This window comes from Malaya genurostris, chromosome 3, assembly GCF_030247185.1.
Source record: "Malaya genurostris strain Urasoe2022 chromosome 3, Malgen_1.1, whole genome shotgun sequence".
In the NCBI taxonomy this organism is placed as follows: Eukaryota; Metazoa; Arthropoda; class Insecta; order Diptera; family Culicidae; genus Malaya; species Malaya genurostris.
The window spans coordinates 251,913,420-251,936,051 of record NC_080572.1 but is presented as its reverse complement, the minus strand read 5'-3'; positions in this window follow the sequence as shown (position 1 = coordinate 251,936,051).

The window sequence follows — 22,632 nt, the reverse complement described above, 5'->3', positions numbered from 1 at the left end:
GGAAGTCGCCATCTTGGATTTCCAAAATACCTCAAACATTATTTTCCGGAATCTACTCTTTAAACCCGTTCCAAAAATACCCATATTGCAGTAGTTTCCATGGATTCGGAAATCGCTTTCGATGAATGACAAAACCTCTTTTTACGAAGTAGGTTCGTAAAAAAAGTTTACGTTATTTGGGATTTGGTTCGTAAAAAAAGATTACGTTATTTGGGATTTGGTTCGTAAAAAGAGGTACGTAAAAAGAGGTAACGTATAAAAAGTGTTCATAAACGGAGGTTTGGGTGTATCATATATAATACTGTGGTATTTTTCAAAATGATTTTCTTCGATTCTTAAAAGAATAACCGAAATCGGTTTGTTTGACCGTCTATTGATAAAAACTATCAATCGGAAAATATTTGAGGTCGATTTAGAAAATTTTTTAGGTTTTTCCCCATTTTCTGTGATGGCATACAATTTTTAACCCACTTTTCCCTATATTTCCGGATCTGGAAGTCGGATCCGCATGAAATTTAGGAATCACGTATGGGACCATAGGACCTTTCATTGGAACCTAAGTTTGTGAAAATCGGTCGTGCCATCTATGAGAAAAGATAGAACACATATTTTCATTTTTTTGCACATTTCACCCCATAACTCCCGAACCGGAAGTCGGATCCAAATAATATTCAGGAATTTTTTTGGGACCACCAAACCTTTCATTTGAATCTAAGTTTGTGAAAATCGGTTCAGCCATCTCCGAGAAAAGTTAGTGCAAAAAACGTTACATACACACATACGCACATACACACACATACACACACAGACATTTTGCGTACTCGACGAACTGAGTCGAATGGTATATGACACTCGGCCCTCCCGCCCTCCGGTTCAAAAGTCGGTTTTCACAGTGATTGCATAACCTTTCTATATGAGAATGGCAAAAACCGTTTTAGGGCAGGAGTCCTACAATCAACAGTCTTTCATATATGACAATGAATTATTTTTAACAAATTCTACAAAGCATGTACTACTTTTTTATCGCCATGAAATATTGTGTGCATCTTCTAGATTAACCAAAAGAGTACTGTTTAGTAGCTTTTGACAGAACGACTAACGACTTTTTCAATAATAAAGTGTTCGGTAATAACATTTTAGTCGATTTATAATTTTTTTTCTAGCCGGTTTGACGTAAAGTCGCCATAACTAAGTTCAGTTTTTGCAATGACTTCTTGGAAACATATATTGGGGAAGCCTAATGAATGAGAAACTCACAGAAAAAAATGTTTTGTTTTTTTTGAAAAAAACACAAACCATTTCACTAGAGCCGTGTCTATCACACTGCTTAGGGTGGCGAAATGGTAACGCGTACGCACGGAATGCATAAGAACGCAGGTTCGAGTCCTGTCTCCGAGCGTATCTTTTTCCAAAAAAAAAAACATTTTTTTCTGTGAATTTCTCATTCATTTGACTTCTCCAAAATATATTTCCATTGCAAAAACTGAACTTAGTTATGGCGACTTTACGTCAAACCGGCTAGAAAAAAAATTAATAAATCGACTAAAATGTTATTACCGAACACTTTATTATTGTAAAAAACGAACCCTGTAAAACTCTTTAAGTGTCTATAGTAAATTTTTTACAACCATTTGCCGTTTTCTAACTCAGGGGGTTTAATGCCATTGTATTAATTTCACTTAGGCATAAAATCAAAACGGTTCAACACTGAACTTTTGGAACCAACCAACTACCAATTGGTACAAAATGTCGAACTAAAACTTAGGGAATATGTCGAAAAAATCATCATCGTAATGAGATTAAATCATCGTAGTCATGCGAAAATTTGTGCGCTCGGATGTAGACGCCTGCCGCAGTGAATAGGATCTCCACTTCAGCACTCAGACGTTTTCCGCTCGGGAAGTGGTGGTCGTGGCACCAGAGCAAGCTACGAGCTCCAACTCGACGACCATTTCTTCTAGCCGTTAGCTGCAAATGAGAGAAAAAGCTCCTTTTTATTTAGGATAACATCCTATCCGCCACCCCCCGGCATCGAACTATGTGCGGAGAATTGGTCGGCGGTGTAACTTTCCACCTCGTCATTTCACGAGTGGTTGGTTGATGCTTGCAAATTTCAGTTCGGAAGGCTTGGCCTGTCTAACGACTCAAGTTGTTGGCGACAAAATTTGATGAATGCACGAGTGTCGACTGACACCTGACTGATGGTCCGTTGGTTGGTTGGTTGGTTGGCCGCCCGTTACGCCGTGGGATTGCTGCACGAAGAGGTGGTGCATAATTATTGTGAAAAATAGCGCGAATGAAGCATCTCAGCCCGGTCGGGTGGTGGCAAGTGCGAATATTACAAAGAGTGCTTCTGATGACATGAGCGATGAAGTGGAAAGCCACTGCTGCGCTCGACAAGACGAAAAAACACTTATTCTAATGAACTAGCAATCTCTATGGCCGCATCCGGGTGGATCTTGTGCTTGAAAGCCGTCGTCGCCTTTCTACTAACGCCGCCGGATTATACTCGACGAAGACGACAATGACAGCCAGCTTGACGAAGGATGGGAATGTAACAAAAGCTTGTCGTCCTGGATCATGTTGAATACACTGCCGGTACCGGCACGGGAGGACACTTTCGGTCTTGGGGTGAATTGCACTTCTTAGTTGGCGACGGCCCGAAAGGTGTGTGTGTGTGTGAATGTGTTTTTTTTTTCTTTCAATTGCTCCAAGCCTCCCTCGTGGGTAAGCATTAATTGAGATGCTTCTGGCTAGAAGCCGGAGCGACGGAGGGGTTGGGTATCATGTTTGAGTGTGTCACTTGGAATGTTTGAAAGGGTTGCAGGAATCGTGACTAAAAGGCTTTTCCGTGCGCGCCGCTACATTCGATGGTACTGGACACGGTGAAAAGCGCTGTTGGAATTTTTGATGAGCTGTGATACGGCTGGTTTCGGTTTGGAGTGGCTGAAAATTGGAGAGTGAGAAAATTCCCCTCGGGATCGGGTAGTCCAATGAAGAGTTAAATACCATAAACGTCGAGATACGGCAACCGCTTTGGTGTCCGCTGTTATCAGCCATCACTGAGCATCTGAGCAGATATCGTGTTCGTGAGATCTCTGATTTGAAAATTGAGGAGACGCTTCATCATCTTTCATCATCCATTCGGTGCCGAATTTCTATGGTTGTACACTCGAAGTTCTTAATTTCCGAGAAAAAATTCTGGATATCAAGAGTTATTCCAAATTCAACCTATCAGCATGTTTTAAAATATAGTGTTCCTCTCTTTTGTTTATACATGCAAATAACTTTTATCCTAGACTCTGGTAGAGGTTAGCTCAAACGAAGTCGGAGGACCGATTTGGTATACAGGGCAGATTGTGTTCCGAGGTCACCGTTTTATCGACCTCTTCAGCAATGTTTTACATCAAACAGAAGTTAGTATCTACTCAGTATTGTTTGGCAAATCATCATCAATAGGTTAAGTCCAGATAAACACTTTCAAATCGTGGAAATCTATTTTCAAACTGTTTGCAGAGCACTTCTTGAATTTTATGATGCACATAATCGTCCGTCTGAGACCATCATAATTATCAAATTTCGGTCTACATTCACTCTTTTGGATGCCAAGCCAATCCAAGGATCCCAATAAATGTACTGTTTGGTGCGGTCTATGGACTGGTGGAATCATCGGTTCTTATTTCTTTAAAAATGAGGAATGAAAATCGATGCAGAACCACGACCAAAGATTTTCTGTTGCCATATCTTCAAAATAAAGATGTGGACGAAATGTGGTTTCAACAGGATGGTGCCACTTGTCATACTTAGAGATGGGCGATTCGTTCGCTAACGGTTCAAAAAAACTAGTTCTTATGAAAGAATGAATGATCAACAGTTCTTTTTTCGAGAACGGTTCTCTGATGAGAAAGCTTTATCTGATACCTTAGTTCAAATTCGTGCGCCTTTTTTTTACTCGCTTAACCAACTAAGTTCTCGTTTAGTCTTTGCAGAAACAAATCAATTATCAAAAGAACGAACGAACGGCTCTGGAGAACTAGTTCTTTCATTAGAACTCTGCAGCACTGAATGGTTCTTTGAAATGAACTGTTTTGCCCATCTCTAGTATTACTGGTGCCGAAACAATCGACTTATTGACAGAATATTTAAACGACAACATTATTTCGAGAAATTGACCGGTGAATTGGCTTCCGCGTTTGTGTGATTTGACGCCACCCGATCTTTTTTGTAGGGATACGTGAAGTTATGGGTTTATGTGGATACACCAGCAACGATTGATGCTTTGGAAATCAATTTTCAATATTCCCGAATGACCTTTGTAAGAGCTAGTCGTGGCGACCATAAGCCCGAAATCATATCATAATGTTAAATACCAAGAAATTATCCACTAAATAAAACAAAAGCAATCGATTTTTTCAGAGACCGCTCATCCAATTTTCACAAGCGTAGGTTAAAACGGGAGCTCTTATAACCCTATATAACCTTACCAAGTTTCATCCGGATATGACTTCCGGTTTCGGAATTACAGACTGATAGATATGAAAATTTGATTTTCATTGGTGTGTTTTTACACATGACTCAGAAAAGTTTCGGTTTTGGAACAGGTCCGGAAGAAGCGGTCAGAACTCCAAAATGAAGCTCACACTCTGCTCTTGTGTATCTGTGCATTGTCTCGAAAAACCGATCTTCATTCGCTGAAATAATGCACACCTATACTTGCTGTCTAAGGTGTTATACTGAGACAAACCCAAAGAACCGACTTCATAACCATGCCGCCAAATTTAGCCTACCTAGGTAACTTCGGAGCACTCGTGCCGAATTCAGTCTATTGTCATTCTGTTCTCTGGTGTATAATAATAGATCCAGACTGCGTCAACAGTAACTAACCGACACCATCATCATCAGCGTAAAGACTGTCCCAGAAAGTATGGACGCAACCAAAACCGCTGCCATTTCGCAATGGTTCAGAATCTGTCAATTTTTATGGTTGCGTCCTGTTGTTTACACTCTTCTCTAACTACTTGTGCAGTTGTTTATTCGTTTTCATTAGTTTGTTTCGAAATGCGTGGAATTTCTGCAGAACAACGTCGACAAATTGTGTACCTTTGAGGATAAACCCAAAACGGGTCGAAATAAAGGTCCTGCTAACCCTCAGTTGGATAAACGTATACTGAAGGCGTTCGAGCAAAAGAAGAAGGTTTCAGTTCGGGATGTGGCCAAAAAAGTGGGCACTTCTAAGTCAAATGTTCTTCGTGCTATAAGAAGCATAAACAACCAAAACGTAGTCCGACACAAGTAGCATCGATCAGGCCGGGGGTTCGAAAGCTGTACAACACGATTCTTGCTGGTAATTTGAACTGCATAATCATGGACGACGAAACCTACGTGAAACTCGATTACAAATCCTTGCCGGGACCACAATAACATACGGTACGAGGAGGGCAAGTGTTGAACCAGTCCTAGACATCGATTGAAGTCGAAAAATTTGGTAAGAAAGCTATGGTCTGGCAAGCAATTTGTAGCTGCGGTAAGATTTCGAAACCCTTCATCACCACTGCCTCAATGAACAGCGAAATATACATCAAGGAATGTTTACAAAAACGACTTCTACCCATGATTCGAAGCCACAAGGATCCTGTTGCCTTCTGGCCAGATCTTGCTTCTTGCCACTACTCGAAATCAACGGTAGAATGGTATACTACCAAAAATGTCACTTTCGTCCCAAAAGACATGAATCCACCAAATTCCCACAACTTCGACCAATTGAGGAATTTTGGGCATTAACGAAGGCACATCTTAGGAAACATGTCTCGGCAGCCGAAACCATCCAACAGTTCGAAAAAGATTGGAAAAAAGTGTCAAAATTTGTCGCCAAGAAGTCTGTACGGAATTTAATGAGGAATGTTCGCAAGAAGGTTCGCCAGCTAGTCTACAATGGCTAAGTAGTAAATGTTGAGAATAATATTCTGTTGTTGTAGTCTAGTATTATCAGTATATCGAATAAAATTTGAATATCTAACACTTGTGAATTATATACAGCAAATTCAAAGTGCGTCCATCCTTTCTGGGACAGTGTCGCGTTCATCGTTTCAATCCTGAGTATGCAAGTGCGCCATCCAGCGGCAGGACATCTTTTTCATTCGCCGAATCTTGCTAAAACTATGATTATTTTGCTCAGTACTAATCCTCATGGCACTTTCTGGTCATCCAGTACTATTTCCTTTAATTTTGACATTGATTGTAATCACTGTGTAATTCGATTTGGTTATCTGAAACTGGTTGGTAAAATCTTCTAATTAACAGATCTTGTTAGTTGATGACCGAAAAACTCATTTCTGTTCTTGATTCCGGAAAGAGTGGTACCTAGGATTTCGTTTCGGGAGGGACCCAAAGATAAAAATATAATGCTACTAAGGATGCTTATATACCTGATTTTCGGTGTGCCTTTTACGGGTGTTTTTAACAGACACTAAAAAGTTTTCCACTGGATCTGTTATTGTATTACATTTCTTTACGTTTAATGTCTTGTTTTTTCTGTAACACATGTCTGAGATCTTCCCCTTTGGGTACGTGACTGCTTACAAGTAATAAATCCTATTGCCCACAACACATTTGTCGTTTCCTTAAAAAACCTGTTTTAATCCACCAAGTAGTGTAATGATGCTTTTCTCATATCAATCATACTATCATATATAATACACTGAGGTCTTTTTTTATGCGGTCTTTTTTATGCGGTTTTTTACGAGACTTTTTTTATGCGAATTTTCAGATTAACTTTTCGTTTGAGTGTTTGAACAGAATGATTTTACAAGGATAATTACTATTTAATTCTGTTATAAGACTTATTTAAAAATTTAATTCTGTTATAAGACTTATAACAGAATTAAATGGTAATATTAGAAAATGTATCCTTGTGAATTTTCAGAGTTATGCGGGTTTTTTTTATGCGAAGTTTCAGAGTTATGCGGTTCTTTGTATGCGAATTTTCAGAGTTATGCGGTTTCCCTTCTGCGGTCTTTTTTTATGCGAAGTTTCAGAGTTATGCGATTTTTTTTATGCGGTACGTAAATTCGCTTAAAGAAAGACTTCAGTGTACTGTGATATTCTTCAAAAGAATTTTCTTCGATTCTTGAAAGAATAAAACCAAAATCGGTTTGTTTGGCCGTCTACTGACAAAAACTATCAATTGGAGAAGATTTGAGGTCGATTTAAAAAAAATTACGTTTTATTTCCCTTTCCAGTGATGGTATAAAATTTTTAACACATATTTACGGATCCGAAGGTCGGATCCGGAATTACGTATGGGCCCACAGGACCTTTCATTTGAACCTAAGTTTGTGAAAATCGGTCACGCCATCTATGAGAAAAGTTAGAACACATATTTTCATTGTTTTGCACATCTCACCCCATAACTCCGAAACCGAAAACCAGGTCCAAATGAAATTCAGGAATTTAGTATGAGACCTAAAGAGCTTTCATATGAATCGAAGTTTGTGTTTAATTCTCTATCTAGTTATTTTTTTTTGTTCTTGCTAAGTTGTTAGACCATGTAAAACGTTTTATGAAAGTTTTAAAAAACTTTCAGTAGATCTTTTTTTGAAAAAAGTCGAACTTGGAAAATTTTTGAGATTTCTGAAGTCGAAAAAAAAACTACTCTGGAACTCCGAAACCGAAATTTCGTCATCGAGATCTCAACCTTCAAGGCTATATTTGGCATCGAAAATAAATCTTTTGAAAAGACACTGCTAAATGTTACCCCTGATAAAAATCATCTAGCACTCGATGATCGAGATCGTTCAGTATATCGAATGGGAAAAATCAACAGGCGAACAGAGCAAAAAAAAATTACAGAAGGCTGATGACCATAGAATCCTTTTCCACGGCACAAACGAGTCGCAAGAATGCATGTCGGTTCAATACTAATTTCGATTGTTTAAAGAATTAATGTATACGAAATTGTCGATTCTGTGGGGAAAAGCTATGAGTATGGCTTGTTATGCATGGAAAATTACACATTGTTGAAACTTTTAAAGTTTCAACCACTAACTATCTCAAATAAATAATTTTTCACTATTTGAATTCACTTTTCTATATAGAATTCACTTTTCTATATAGAATACAAAGAGTAGTCCTACGTCAAAACGTCTACATCTACGCACATTTGATTAAATTTGGATCTCCCAATAGCCAATTTTTGGGAATGGTAATAGCTTTCAAGGAGGAAGAGGAATATTCCCAATGGCATTTATAAAATCTAAGGGGTAGGGTCTAACACTTTTGAAAAATCAGTTAATAATTTCTTTTTATTTTCTTATGGTAAAACATTTGAAGAAGTTTCTGTGAAATTTTCAAGCCTATTGGAACGAAACTCTGGAAGTTATGGACCTTTATCTATGGCTATCTCATTCTACGAAGAAGCAAGAGCTCGAAGCACAGACCAAAGATTTCTACTTCGATTGACTTCAAAACTTGACAAAACATTCTTGAAATGTTTCGTTATAATAAATTATAAAAGAAAAAATATGATTTTTTGAAAATGTTAGACACTACGGGCTCCCTGGAGTAATTAATTGTTTCCATTGATTTTATAAACAAAAACCTTTAAACGCGTTTTCCTCGAAAGCAGGTTTTGAAAGTCCGTGTCCATCGTCATTCAAAAACTACTGCACCTATTTTTTTCAAATTTTGCACACACTTTCTACATATAAAAAAACAGACCCCAACATTTTCGTTTTTGTTGTTTGTTACTTTGGGGAGGTTTAACAGCTACAAAATGGCGGATTTTTTCGTGAAAAATCGTAGTTTGCACTTTGAATAACCACCAAAAATTTAAAAAATTAAAAAAAAATCAAACAGAAACGTTTGGGTCTAGCTAAACTTCTACTCTATCTATGCTGCTTTGATTTGTTCACTTCTTATCAGTCTGCGCTGAGGTACAGTGGACACCGCAAATCATGAAGCGTTCTCGAAAATACCTCTTGACCGACTTATTTCTCAATATTTTTCCCCGAAAAAATTACAAAATGTTTTTCGGTTTTTGCATTCAAAGTTTTTACCGACTGTCGCTGTGACAGAGCAACTTGATCTAAGCTGCGTTCCCACAGCGGCAGTTTGTAAAAACTTTGAATGCAAAAACCGGATAAATACATTTGTTTTGGAAGAACCGGTTAAGTTTTTGTCCGGTTTTTGCATTCAAAGTTATTTTGTCCGGTTCTTGCAGAAAAGATGTTTTTAAACGATTTTTGCATTGCAAAATCCATGTCCGGTTTTTGCTCTCAATGTTATTATCCGAATTTTGCATTCAAAATACTTAAACGGGTTTTCCAAACTAAGTTGCACTTATCCGATTTTTGCTTTCAACTGTTCATTTGAAAATATAACTTTTATATAACGTGTGATACAAACAATGTAGCCTGGTAAACTACTGGCAAAAATATCAAAAATACTTGAATGTTCTCTCGTCTTCAACCGTTCTTTTGAAGGAAAATATATGCTCGCAACTAAACTCAGGCATATACATGGTTAGCAAGTTAGTCATTTCATCTACATATAATCTCATGTTAGTCATTCATAATTACTCATGATTCATAGCTCTAGTGTAAGAGTTATGACTAACAATAACGATTGAATTAGCATATATTCAAAGTGTGAAGGATTCAAAATTCCATTACGTTCAGTCTTTTTTACAAGCCAACATAACGAGAGGTAAGCCCACTGCGCTCAATCACTGAAAAAATTCTGGTTTCTATGTGTCGGTTTTTCTTGTTATGCTTTGTGCGACGGTTCGTTCAACTGAAGCGGATAAAATTTTTCGCCCATTTTATGACGCTATATTTCACCTTAAGCTCTCTGTGAATAAGATCTTTGGTAGGTCCAAGTGTCCATCCACAATCGAGAAGAGAGCGTCTCTTACTCATGAAAAATAGTGGTTACGGTCATTGCTCAATAACGGTTCTGTATTCTAAATAACTGTAAAATTGCAAGTAGCATTAACTTTACGTCTGCTTAGCGGTTCGAATTGAACTGTTTAAGTTTGCCCTAAGCAGTTCAGTTTAAACTGCTCTGCACTGACGAGTCTAAGACGAAACGTAAAGAAAAGTAAAAACGGTTATGTACCCTAACCACAAACTTAGGATAACCCCTAAATGTAAAATTGTACTTTCATGTTTATCAATGCACGGGCAAAATTCCGATTCAAGAAATAAGAAAAACGAGTCATGATTTGGGGAAAATGGTATATTTTCATGTTATGATAATACACCATGATTAAAAGTTCTCGGATCATGATCCATTTGGACTGATTTCATTGAAATTTAGCGTAACGCATTAGACGTTGTTGGGTATAACTTCAGGCGTATTTCTGCTACGATGGTAATCTTTGCAACATAAATTCAGGCGTTATCTTTTAAAATATGAAGATTTTAAATATGAATTAAATGGAATGGTGTGAAAGTGTGTTGCGTATTGTTTATACGATTTCAACTAATGTCTCAAATAATGTACATTTAAAAAGCAAAACAGTGAAAAGCACAACGAATTTTTATTAATCTGAAGCATCAACAATTTAAATATGTTTTTGAACAACCACGACACCTGAAATAACGTGTTTACTTGCGTTTATTGCTCCAGATTTGATTTTTTGTTTCAGAATTTGGAAAACATAAACGAACTGCATGAAAATACACATGTGAATCAAACCTCTTAAAAAGATACTCTATGTTGAATTCTTGCAAATACCCCGGATCGATTTTTCCTTTTTTGTTTTCAAAACATCGTTTGCAAAATCGTTTTATTTGAAATATTTAGGTGAATCAATACAGCTTGTGTTCTTATATCTATGAAACAAATTAATCAAACTGGTTGAACAAATTTTTTTTTATTTTAACAACAACAGTCACATCTTGCTCATGGTTTCATGATAAGTTAAAATGATTGGTTTCATGATTTTCTAATCATGACAGCAGTAACGGATTTCTTTCCGTGTGATAATGATTACGGCGGCATCTCATTGGATTGTTGCAGCAGTATAATACTAACCTGTGATTGCAAGAATAAACTAATTGTACAACTTTTTTTTTACGAATTCCATCATATTTTGGCGCCCTCTGGATGTTGGCGCCCAAGGCGGTTGCCTCACTCGCCTCACCCTCACTACGCTACTGGTTGTCCCTCTATAATCGGAATCACATCCAAAAATATTCATTGTTATTTAAAATAGTTATTACCAATTAAAAGTGCAAAAACACGATCGAAAATCGAAAAAATGCCGCCTTTTTGCTTCTATCTGGGTGAAAATTTTCCATTCTAGTTCCGGTCATAGTAGCTATTCTCAGAGCCGCCATATTGACAAATAAAAAGAAAATTATTTTTGTCGTGAATACGACTTACTTTACTATGAGGCGCCTTTTAAAAATTTACCCTCTGAGAGAGTGATAAGTTTCTGATCTTGAGTATCTCTTGTTGTATCTAACGTATCAACATTATTTTCGCTACATGCCATCTGAAATATGATCATCAATTAATTGTATGACATAATCACAAATTATTCAAAACTAAAGTTTTCTGAAATGTTTGGTATCACCGAGTATGAAAGAAGAAAGCTTATGACGCATGTTTACCTTTCTCGTACCCGAGCCGACGGTTTTGATGTAGTAAGCAACATTTCGTTTCTGCGTTACCTATTGGATTGGTAAAGAAGGTTAACACTTGATGTATTTCGTTCATTCTTGTCTGCGCAGTTGACTGAAAAAAAAGTGAAGCAAGTGCATCATTTCGGTTGGTGGAGGTGCACAGCTCAGTTTTTAGTTTCAGTATCCGTAATTAAGTTTCTAAATAAAATTTAAGAATTTAGTTCTAGATGCTGAATCAAACATTCAGTTCTGCTGCGTGACGGTTTTTTTTTGTACATCATTTGCAGTGTGAGTTTCACTTCAAACAAGAGCGATTGCGTTGGGGAACCGTCTACAAAATCATCCCTTCAAAGAGCTCTAAATGTTATCTAAAGAACTTTAAGAATTACTTATCTATTGAAATATACAAATCGGCAGTGAAAATAATTATTTTAGTGAAGGTTTAGAGTCTGATAGATTCTAATTAGAAAATTTTCGCATACTTTTCTCGGCTTTTTGACGTAAATATTTTTTTTTCATTTCCACAATCCAGATCTTAACTTTAATTCCTCGTCCACAATCCAAGGCCAGAATCGAGTTCCCGAATTCTGAATCTGTAGCTGAAACCGAATTTTAGAACTGCGCCTGGATTCTGTAACTGAGATTATGGTCTCGATTCTAGACCTGGGCTCTAGAACTAAATTTCAGAAATGAACTCTGGGCGCTTAGATCTGAATTCTGGAACTTAAGATGTGTATTGGACCAGAATTCAGTTTCAAATTTTCTGTCCGGAGTTCAGAATTCAGTATCAGAGTCCTGAAACTGAGTTCTGAACCTGAAGTTCTGGAACTTCAGTTTGAATTCTAGGATTATAATTCAGATTCAAAATTCAATTGTATTTACAGAACTCAGTTCAAAAATACACTCAAGAATCCATGTTCAAAATTCAGTTCAGTGCAGGATTTGAATTTGGTTCAAGAATTCAGTTCTACAATCTAGAAGAATAACTGAAATCTGGAAATAGAATCTGAAGGATTTTGAACTGAATTAATTTGAATTTCGAAGCTGAGTTCGGGATCCGAATTTTAAAACTGAATCCTGAACCGGTATTCCGCAGCTAACACTCAGTTATAGAATCTAGGTCCAGAGTACATTACGAGGTTTCAGGTTGAGAATTCAGTGCCGAGCCAGAATCCTGGTCTCGAATTTAATTCCACAACACAGATTCAGTCATCAATTCAGCAATCCAGAATTAAGTTCTAGAATTCAGCTTCAGAATTCAGTTCTGTCATCTAGCATCAAAATTGAGAATTCAGATTCCAAATTCAGTTCTAGCAGTCGGCTTCAAAATTTGGGTCCAGAAATCCATGTCCAAAATTCAGATTCCTTAATATCAAAGAAACTGAATCATTCATTTTATTCGTATTCACGTCATCCGGTAATGTCTTTGACATTACCCACTCGTCTTTTTCATGAAGTTTAATATATGTACTTTTATCGGTAAAAAGCATATTTTTCCAATAAGTGGTATTTAAAAACACATTTTTTTAGGAACCTGGCCTTAACGCTCATTTCACCCCGGTATATCTGGTAAGAACTGTACTTAAACACTTCAATCGCATAGAAGTGATCACATTTAGAATATTAGAACTGCATGTTCCTGACAAGAAAGGTAATCCGGTCACATCATCAACCACCGGTGCGTCCGATGGGTCTTTCGTGTAGACCAATAAAGTATACCAAAATCATGGTCGGATTATCCGGAGTTACTATGATACGAAATTTATGGTCGATAATGCCTGTGCCAACGTAATACTGGTCATTTCTGTCACGCTTGAGCACATTTTTCCCTGGTTAGCCTTAGCTGAAACCGGCATCATATCAGTCACAGTACAGTTAAATTCTTCCTTCAAACGGTGCAAAGTATGCAATCAATTATTCCCAATGTTCAGCATTCCCGGAACCGTGCTACGCACCGATACTACTCCTAGAAATAGCAATTCCGTGACAACGTTGTAGATCGACCAGATAGATCATGTAGACACACAATGCTCCATAAAATCTGCGTGGATCGGCAATCTCCATAGTTATGCCTTCATTTATCCATTCCGAGTCGTCGGGGTGCATTCCATCAGTGCATAACTTTCGCTTTGGCTGGTCCTCTCATCGAGATAACGACCATTTCAGGGCACTGCTCCGATCGACGGTTGGCTTCCGCGTTCGTTCGTTCGAAGCAATCCGGCACCTCCACCACAAACGACTTTGGCCGACTTGGCATACGACGCCACCGTCCAGTGGGAATGCACCGCCATTGCATCAGAAGTGCACAAAAAAGTTTCACGAGAAAATAATGCAATATAATGGTGATTTGTAACTATTTGTCGCAAATATGTGATTTGATTAGCATAAAATGTTGGCACGGTGTGTGCGCGCGGAGATGATCGGATCCTCGGGCCAACACGAGCGGGATTATGGCTGAGGTTTGCAAACGGCGACAAACGAATGATGAATGCATTCTTTGTGCTCTACGAGCACCGTTGCTTGGAACGGATTTTAGCGGTTACTTGTTGAATATGCAAAGCTACTCAATTTTCTGTAAGTGGAGAAGAAAAATGCTCAACCAAAGTTTCGACCAAAAACTCGATTCGAGTTCAGTTTGATTGTGCACAAGCTAAAATTAGCACCGTTTCGGCCGTGGTTTTTCGTGATTATCCCGGATTTTATCACTTCATCTATCCGTTAAATCAGCGTTCAGTTTTACGACTATTGATCAGAATAAATATCGACCAATGCCATATATTTGCCACGCACACATCGCCCGGTAAGGCACACACTGGATGACCACCGGATGGCCATAAACGGTCGCCTTGGTGGTGGGCAACGGCACAGGCAGTAGATGAAAAAGAAAACCGTTTTTCTCTTCCATTGAACACCAAACTGAGAAAAGTCAACACCGGACCGGGCGGGCAGACGAGCAACGACAGTCGGATGATAGGACCATAATGATATGGCGATTGACCACCGGCACCGGTTCCGCATGGTTCGCAGTAAACCTAGCAGGGAAGGACTAGATGCTAGGCCCCAGACGGACAGGTGATGTGACTGACGGTGGTGCTGGTGCTGTGTGCTCGATTGTGGAGCGTTGATATGTGCAGCATTGTTGTTGAGCTAGTTGCTACTCCCGGAGTGCGCGTTTTCTTTTTTTTTCTGCATTTGTTTTTTTTTTTGCAAGTCGAGTTCGTTCCAAGTTAGGTCGGCGACGATGGAAACGGGAAGCATTTATTTATTCACCAAGTGTACCAACAAATCGTACCTGGGGCAGCGTCATCATAGATGGGCAGAAAACTTCGGCTTGACGTGAATGTCATAAAAGTGGAAAAGTAATCACTGATTGAAATAAAACACAAAAAGTTCAACTCTCCAAGTGCTACGTTGTCTCCCGGCATGGTTACCATGATAGACGACCGATCGGATCGTGGCTGCTTTAGCTAATAGGAGTTTTATTTGTTTTGCACTTTTATGCAGACTGTAGATACCGGTCGATGCTGACTTGAAAACAAATGTCCAAGCTCCGTGAGCTCCGGTAGATATTTTTCAGGATTGACCGTTTTCTAGTAGATGCAACTTGCTGGAACTTTTGTATGCGGTTTACTTGATCTGACAGTAATATTTTACCTTGAACTTTACTGATAAATATTCGTTTTGAATCCTGGCAAACTGAGAATAACGCAGTAGAACGTTCGAACTTCAACAATTCTGCCATTTTTCTTAGTAATACTTCTCTAGTTTCTTAATACGTATATATTGAGAGAAGAGATTAGATCATAAAGAGTTAGGTAGAGTATTCAGTTACAAATCATGACTTTTCAGTTTTATTATTTACACGATTTGGTAATTGCGTTAGGGCATCATTTGATTCTCAAATTCTTTGTTTGGTGGCGAATACAACTTACTTTACTATGAGGCGCCTTTCCAAAATTTACCTCGTACTAGAATAGGTAGAACTTAATCGTGAATATCTCTTGCTGAATTTAAGGCAGCAAAATAATTTCTTCTCCGTACCATCCGAAATCCGTTCAGTAATTTATGATGAAATTTTCAGTAGTACGTGAGATATCCAAATATAACTCCAAGTTGAAGTTTTCTAAAAAGTTTGGTATGAATGAGCATTCAGGTGAAACTCAGTACCAAAATATAGCACGCAATATTCCAAATGCATGAATTGAACGAATCTTCGCACAAAGCGTATCGTGCAAAGTCGACACATAGAAATACGGAATGTTTTCTGTGATTTAGTGTTGTGTGCTAATGACACGTTTTGTTCGCTAGTAAAGTAGACACTTACCATGGATGGTCATTCACCATGAGTATTTTTAATTGACTAATATGAGGGAGACACATTTGTGCATGTTGTTTAAGACGGCCAATTTAGTCACTTAATTTATAATCCAAATGATTTTTTTTTCCATAAATACGTTTATTTCTTAAGGCAATTTACATAAGTTTTGTTGAAATTGTCGCAAATATTGGGCCGTATGAATAAAACGTAGCATGCTTGAATTTCGGTAGTAAATCCTACTTGTGGATCACGTTCCTGTCAAACATGCTACAAACTGTAGTATTTACTACAAGTTTTCGGTAGGTAGCTCTAGAGGCTGCTACTCGTGTGTTTGCTGATAAAGTAAAGTACAGAAATTTAAAAAGCGGCTTTTTTACAGATGTAAGTACGTTTCTTGCTTTGTGCATGCTTATGCCAGCTTTTCCGGCTCTGTGTCGTTACGGTATGCAGTAAATGCTTAAATTCGGAAGTAGCATTAACTACATGTTCGAACTTGTTTTTTATTCATACCAAACCGCGTTATACTCTGTGGACTTTGTTTTTGAGAAGATACTACAAACAACAGACTTTACTACATTTTATTCATACGGCCCAATGTTTGTGTTTGCCAAATACATCAAAAGGCAAACCTAAAGTTTATCGGTGTAAATAAGAGTCTAGAAAACTCTGGAGCTGCAATTTTTTACAATACTCGTAATGTTTTGGAAAAAATGGTATGCGACGAAGTAACAGAGGCATGTTATTTATTACAATGCAAAAACTGCCCTGGTATAATTCCGATTGTTAACATATTGAAAAGATTATTCGAGGATTATGCATTTAATGAAATTCAGTTTCAAAATTGGACGACTGTAGACAGATGAATTTTTATATACAACTATTTATTATTATTGATAATAAATTTATGTTTTCAACAACAAATTTACACCTTTTAGATGCGAAACACAGACTCTCAGTTTGAAGAAAACTGAATTTTTAAAAAATCTTGAAAAGGAATTGCCATTGCTTTTGAAACACGATTTCATTGCAAGAACACAAGCCGATTATCTTGATACTACCAAGCATTCTATCCAAACCGGAGAATTTGTTATTACATTAGATTTTTCAGAAAACTTCAGTTTTGTTATTCAAGACGCTATTCAATCGTTTCATTGGTCGAATGAACAAGCGACGCTTCACCCGTACGTAATTTATTACAAAAATGATGGAAATATGAAGCATCACAGTTTTGTGATTATTTCGGAATATTGTAAGCATCTGTCAATCTGTTTAACAAAAAAATGGTGAAGTACTTGCGAAATATTCATGGAGAGGAAAATGTTAAAAAACTGTTATTTTTTGTTGCTTCGCAGTATAAGAACAAATATAACTTTTTAAATCTTCAATATTTAGAAAAGTATTCAAAAGTCGAAGTTGAATGGAACTTTTTCACAACTTCTCACGGTAAAAGTGCTTGCGATGCAATCGGTGGTACAATTAAAAGAAGTGCTCGACGTGCAAGTTTGCAACGACCAGTAGATGACCAAATAATTACGCCGAAGGATTTATTTATTTGGGAATAAAAATTTTGTTCCAAAAATCGATTTTGAATTTTGTGCTAAAGAAGAGCACGAAAACGAAGAAAAGGCATTGACTTTACGGTTTTCAAAAGCAGTTACAGTAAGGAACACGCGTCAGTATCATTTTGTTAAACCAGAAAAAACTAGTCATGTAATTTGCAAAAAAAATTCATGTAGCTCAAAGTTTGACAAGCTAAAAATTGAAAAATAAAAACTCGTCAGATAACTGAAAAAACATGTATTAGTCAATGATTTTCAAACTTATAATGAAATGACCTCTCGTAGCGTTTCGAACACGGCGCGCGCTTGTAGCTTCTACGCACCGTTCGTCGTACTACGCGGTGTCATAAAATATTTAATAACTATTACGTAAATAGCGGGCCATTTTTTTCAACGCAAAGTTGTTTATTAGTATTCAATTCATTTATGTGACTTTTTTAATTTTTTAAATTACTTGAGAACGCTACTTTTTTTAAATGTTTAATAAATAAACATTGATTTAACATTGAAAAAAACTTTCAAAAAAATTCTTATTAATAGTGTAATTTAATGCAAACAAAATGGTGTTCGATTTACTAAAATTGAATAATTTGTTCGAAAGTTATGAAGTTTAAAAAAAATTGTATGAAGAGTTTAATTGTTCATAACAGCAACAAAAAAAATCGTAGATCAAAATTGTTTGACATTTTATGTTTTTACGTAAACCGGTATCAAAATCACAACATTTCACTGCAATTCGCAATGCTGAGGTTCAAAGGTTACTTACCCATATCTTACTATTTCAACGGCTTAAAATTTTAATTGCAGAATTCGTTCTTGAATTTCAAACAATTTGATTATAACGGGTGTCTTTAGAAGGTTTGTTTTGTCTGAGCTTAGCAATGTCTATGTGTGTGTGTGTATGTGTCAAATAATCTCCCTAGGTTTTCTCACAGTTGGCAAACCCGATTTTGACAAACTAGGGCTAAAAAAAAGATGTCGTGGTCCCATGCGGAATTCCTGAATTTGATCCGGGTCCGGATTTTTAGGGTAAAGTGTGTTAAATATTGTACACCGTCAGTTAAAAAGGTGAAGCTAAAACCGTAAAAAATTTTTTTTCGCTTTCAACCGGATGTGGCAACTTGTCATACTGCGGCCGAAACAATCCACTTATTGAAAGAATATTTCAACGACAACATTGTTTCGAGAAATGAACCGCTGAATTGGACTCCACGTTCGTATGATTTGACGCCACTCGAATATTTTTTGTAGGGATACGTGAAGTTATTGGTTTATGTGAATCAACCAGCAACGATTGATGCTTTGGGAATCAATATTCACCATGAATTGAAATACGCCCTCAAATATTTGCAAAAGTGATCAAAAATTGTACCTCCAGATTGACCTTTGTGAAAAATAGTCGTGGCGGCCATATGCCTCAAATCAAATTGAAATGTTAAATGCCAAGAAATTATCTACCAACTAGAAAAATGGCGTTTTCATAATTTGGCAAGTGTTTTATTTGAATTTCAAATCAGCAAGCTCTTCAAAAAACAAACCCTTTATTACAAAAAAACTGAAAGCGAAACTTTCCTAGGTGCCAGCAACTTTCATTTCTTTATTTATTTGGCGGCCTTCTCGTGAACTTTTCCTTGTTGGTGTATTTTGCCACGTTGTAGAGCTTATTGACGCGGTCTTATGGAATTAACGATCATGTTCCAACACGTGTGTTGAAACAAATAGAAAAGTTAACTTTCTGCTGGAAGCAGATAGAGAGTTTTTGTTTTCGACAATAATGTAATCATTGCAATTTTTGGCAACTTTGCATCTCGCTAACTATTACCGTTAAGGTCTGAGGACAGAGGGCCGCGTGTTGAGTTTTAAATCGACCACGTGGCTCGCTCAATTCCCTTTGCGCATCGTATTTCTCTTGTACTCTCTCGTATATGAGCAAACTGTACCGGGTTGACAGCATACATTTTATTATTTTGATGAGAAGTTTTATCACATTAATCTATCGTATGGGTTGGACATTACATGGATTGCAATGAACAATGAAAAAATATTCAACTTTCACAAAGATAGAATGTCTATGTGTTTGGCAGCCTTGTCGATCCAATTTTGTTTCTCTCTCCTTTTTCAGAATGCTATCAGGAAACCAAAGCGAAAAAAGTGGCGAATGCATTGAAACTGACTTTGTTTCACAGAAAAATTTTTATTTATTTTTATCGCGATAACATGTATGTTTTTATGTAATAATCGCATCTATTTATTTATTTATTTCGTCAAGCAAATGTAGACTACATATAAATTGTTTACAATATTCACTTACATACTACGCATTATTTCTACGACAAAGCTGAGATTTGATTTGATTTTTAGACATAGTAAGGTAAAGATGTTCGCAGTATTGATTGTAATGGCGCATTATTCGATTGACTGGACTGTATTTTGCATAATTTGTTCTAGCTTGTTTTTCTAAAAATAATTTCCTGGAACGTAATTGACGGCTAGGTATATAAAAATTTAATTGCGATAATAATGGAGCTGATTGAATGCGTTGAGAAATAATGTCGCTGATAAAATAAAGCATTGCAAAGTCGCGGCGTTCTTCAAGTGTTTGTATATTGATGAGCATGCAGCGTGCTTCATATGATGGTAAAGGAAATGCTGTCCAGTTTAATTTACGAAGTGCATATAAAAGAAATTGTTTTTGAATAGATTCGATGCGTTCTTCGTGAATAATATTGTATGAATTCCATACTAGGCTGCAATATTCCAAAATAGGTCTGACATATGTAGTGTATAATAATTTAATTGTGTATGGGTCCTGAAAGTTATGACTGAAGCGTTTAATAAAGCCCAGCATGCTATTAGCTTTATTGATTATGGTATTGTAGTGTTCCACAAAAGTGAGCTTGGAGTCTAAGATTACGCCTAAATCTCTTACAATTTTACATTTTTCTACAAGTTGATTTCCTAGATGTATGTTTATAGGTATAGTTTCATTTTTCCTACTGAAAGTTATTGAGTTACATTTTTTTACATTGAGTTGGAGTAGACTTTTGCAGCACCAAATGTGGAATAGATTGATTTCGTTCTGGAATATTACAGCGTCGTTAATATTTTTAATTTCCATGAAGAGTTTCATGTCGGCTGCATATATAAGCACTTTCAGATTTTTGAGTATTAAGGAAATGTCGTTTGTATGTAAAATGAAAAGGAGAGGCCCTAAGTGAGAACCCTGAGGTACGCCAGAAGTTACATTAATTGGTTCAGACAGAATGTTTTGGAAGCCTGTACTACCTGTACACGATTCGTTAAGTATGATTTGAGCCATTCCAGAAGAGTATGTTTTATGCCATATTTTTGTAGTTTGTGTAGAAGTAATGGTATGTCAATACGGTCGAAGGCTTTGCTAAAGTCAGTGTAAAGAGTTTCTACGTAGTTTCCGGCGTCCAATGCATTCAGAGTGAATGTCATAAATTCTAAGAGATTTGTTGTACTTGAGCGGCCTTTAAAAAAGCCATGTTGTTTGTTTGTTATTACATTTTTAAGTTGATGAAAAAGTTTTTCATTTACAATTTTTTCAAATAATTTTGGAATGCATGAGATAATGGCTATTCCACGGTAGTTCCGAATGTTAGATTTTGCACCAGATTTAAATATTGGTACAAGAAAGGAAGATTTCCATGCTTTAGGAAAAGTACATTTATTAAGTGATAGGTTAAAAAGTAGTTGTAGTGGTAGTGTAAGTTCTTCAGCAAGATTTTTTAAAATTTAATTATCTAGACATTGTCAGAATAGATTTTTGATCCATGCATTTGAAGGCGAGATGTTCAATGAACAAGTTGAAAGACGGCGTTTTCAGCTATGCAATTCTTCCTTCAGAAAAAAAGACTTTCCCGACCGCTAAAGTCAATGAATCATTCTGAAATTTTCACAGAATAATCTGAACTAATTTTCTAAGAGATTGTCAGTTGGGTTTTTTGATATTTGTTGTCGTTTCTAAAAAAAATCAGATTTGAAGCGTGAAAATAGCCCTCTAAAACAGCCTAAAACACACTGGCCTCAGCTCTTAAGGTCTGAGGACAGAGGGCCACGTGTTGAGTTTTAAATCGACCACGTGGCTCGCTCAATTCCCTTTGCGCATCGTATTTCTCTTGTACTCTCTCGTATATGAGCAAACTGTACCGAGTTGCCAGCATACATTTTATTATTTTGATGAGAAGTTTTATCACATTAATCTATCGTATGGGTTGGACATTACATGGATTCCAATGAACAATGAAAAAATATTCAACTTTCACAAAGATCGAATGTCTGTGTGTTTGGCAGCCTTGTCGAGCTAATTTTATTTCTCTCTCCTATTTCAGAATGCTATCAGGAAACCAAAGCGAAAAAAATGGCGGATGCATTGAAACTGACTTTGTTCCACAGAAAAATACAAGACTTTATTTTTATCGCGATGACATATATGTTTTTATGTAATAATCGCATCTAAACTAAATTATCTAGATTTTGTCACGGTAGATTTATGATACAAGCCTTCAAAGCCGAGATATTCGATGAACAAGTAGAGGTATGCATTTCCGAGCGTTCCAATTTTCAGCAGTTCTTCAGTCAGAAAAAAATACAACACGACCGCCAAACTCAATGAATCATTCTGAATATTTCACAAAATAATGCTGAGGATAGTACCGTAAAGTGGTAGGTTTTTTGCTATTTTCCCGTTTCAAATTATATTTTATTGGAAACATTCTTTTGTTCCAATTTCTGGTATTTCTGTGTACATAGAATCCTTATTAAAACTTAAAAACTTAAAATCTTAAATATAATTAAGAATTATTCATATACATGTAATAATTGTAGATATAGCAAGCAAATAAACAATTCATGGAAATATAAAAAATGGTGTTATAATTAAATATCCAAATATATCAAGAACAGCTACTTTTAGAAGAAAGGATACCATGAACAAATTTATTGTCAAAAGTGCAAAAATACATACGCCCTTTTTAAAATGCAGTCGTGAGTTGGACTGACCTCTCCATCGGTTCAAAACTTATGGTTTGCCATACTGAAGCCATGTGCCAAGTTTCATCCAAATCGAAGAAGGTCGAGTCTGATGATCTGCTAAGCATTTCTG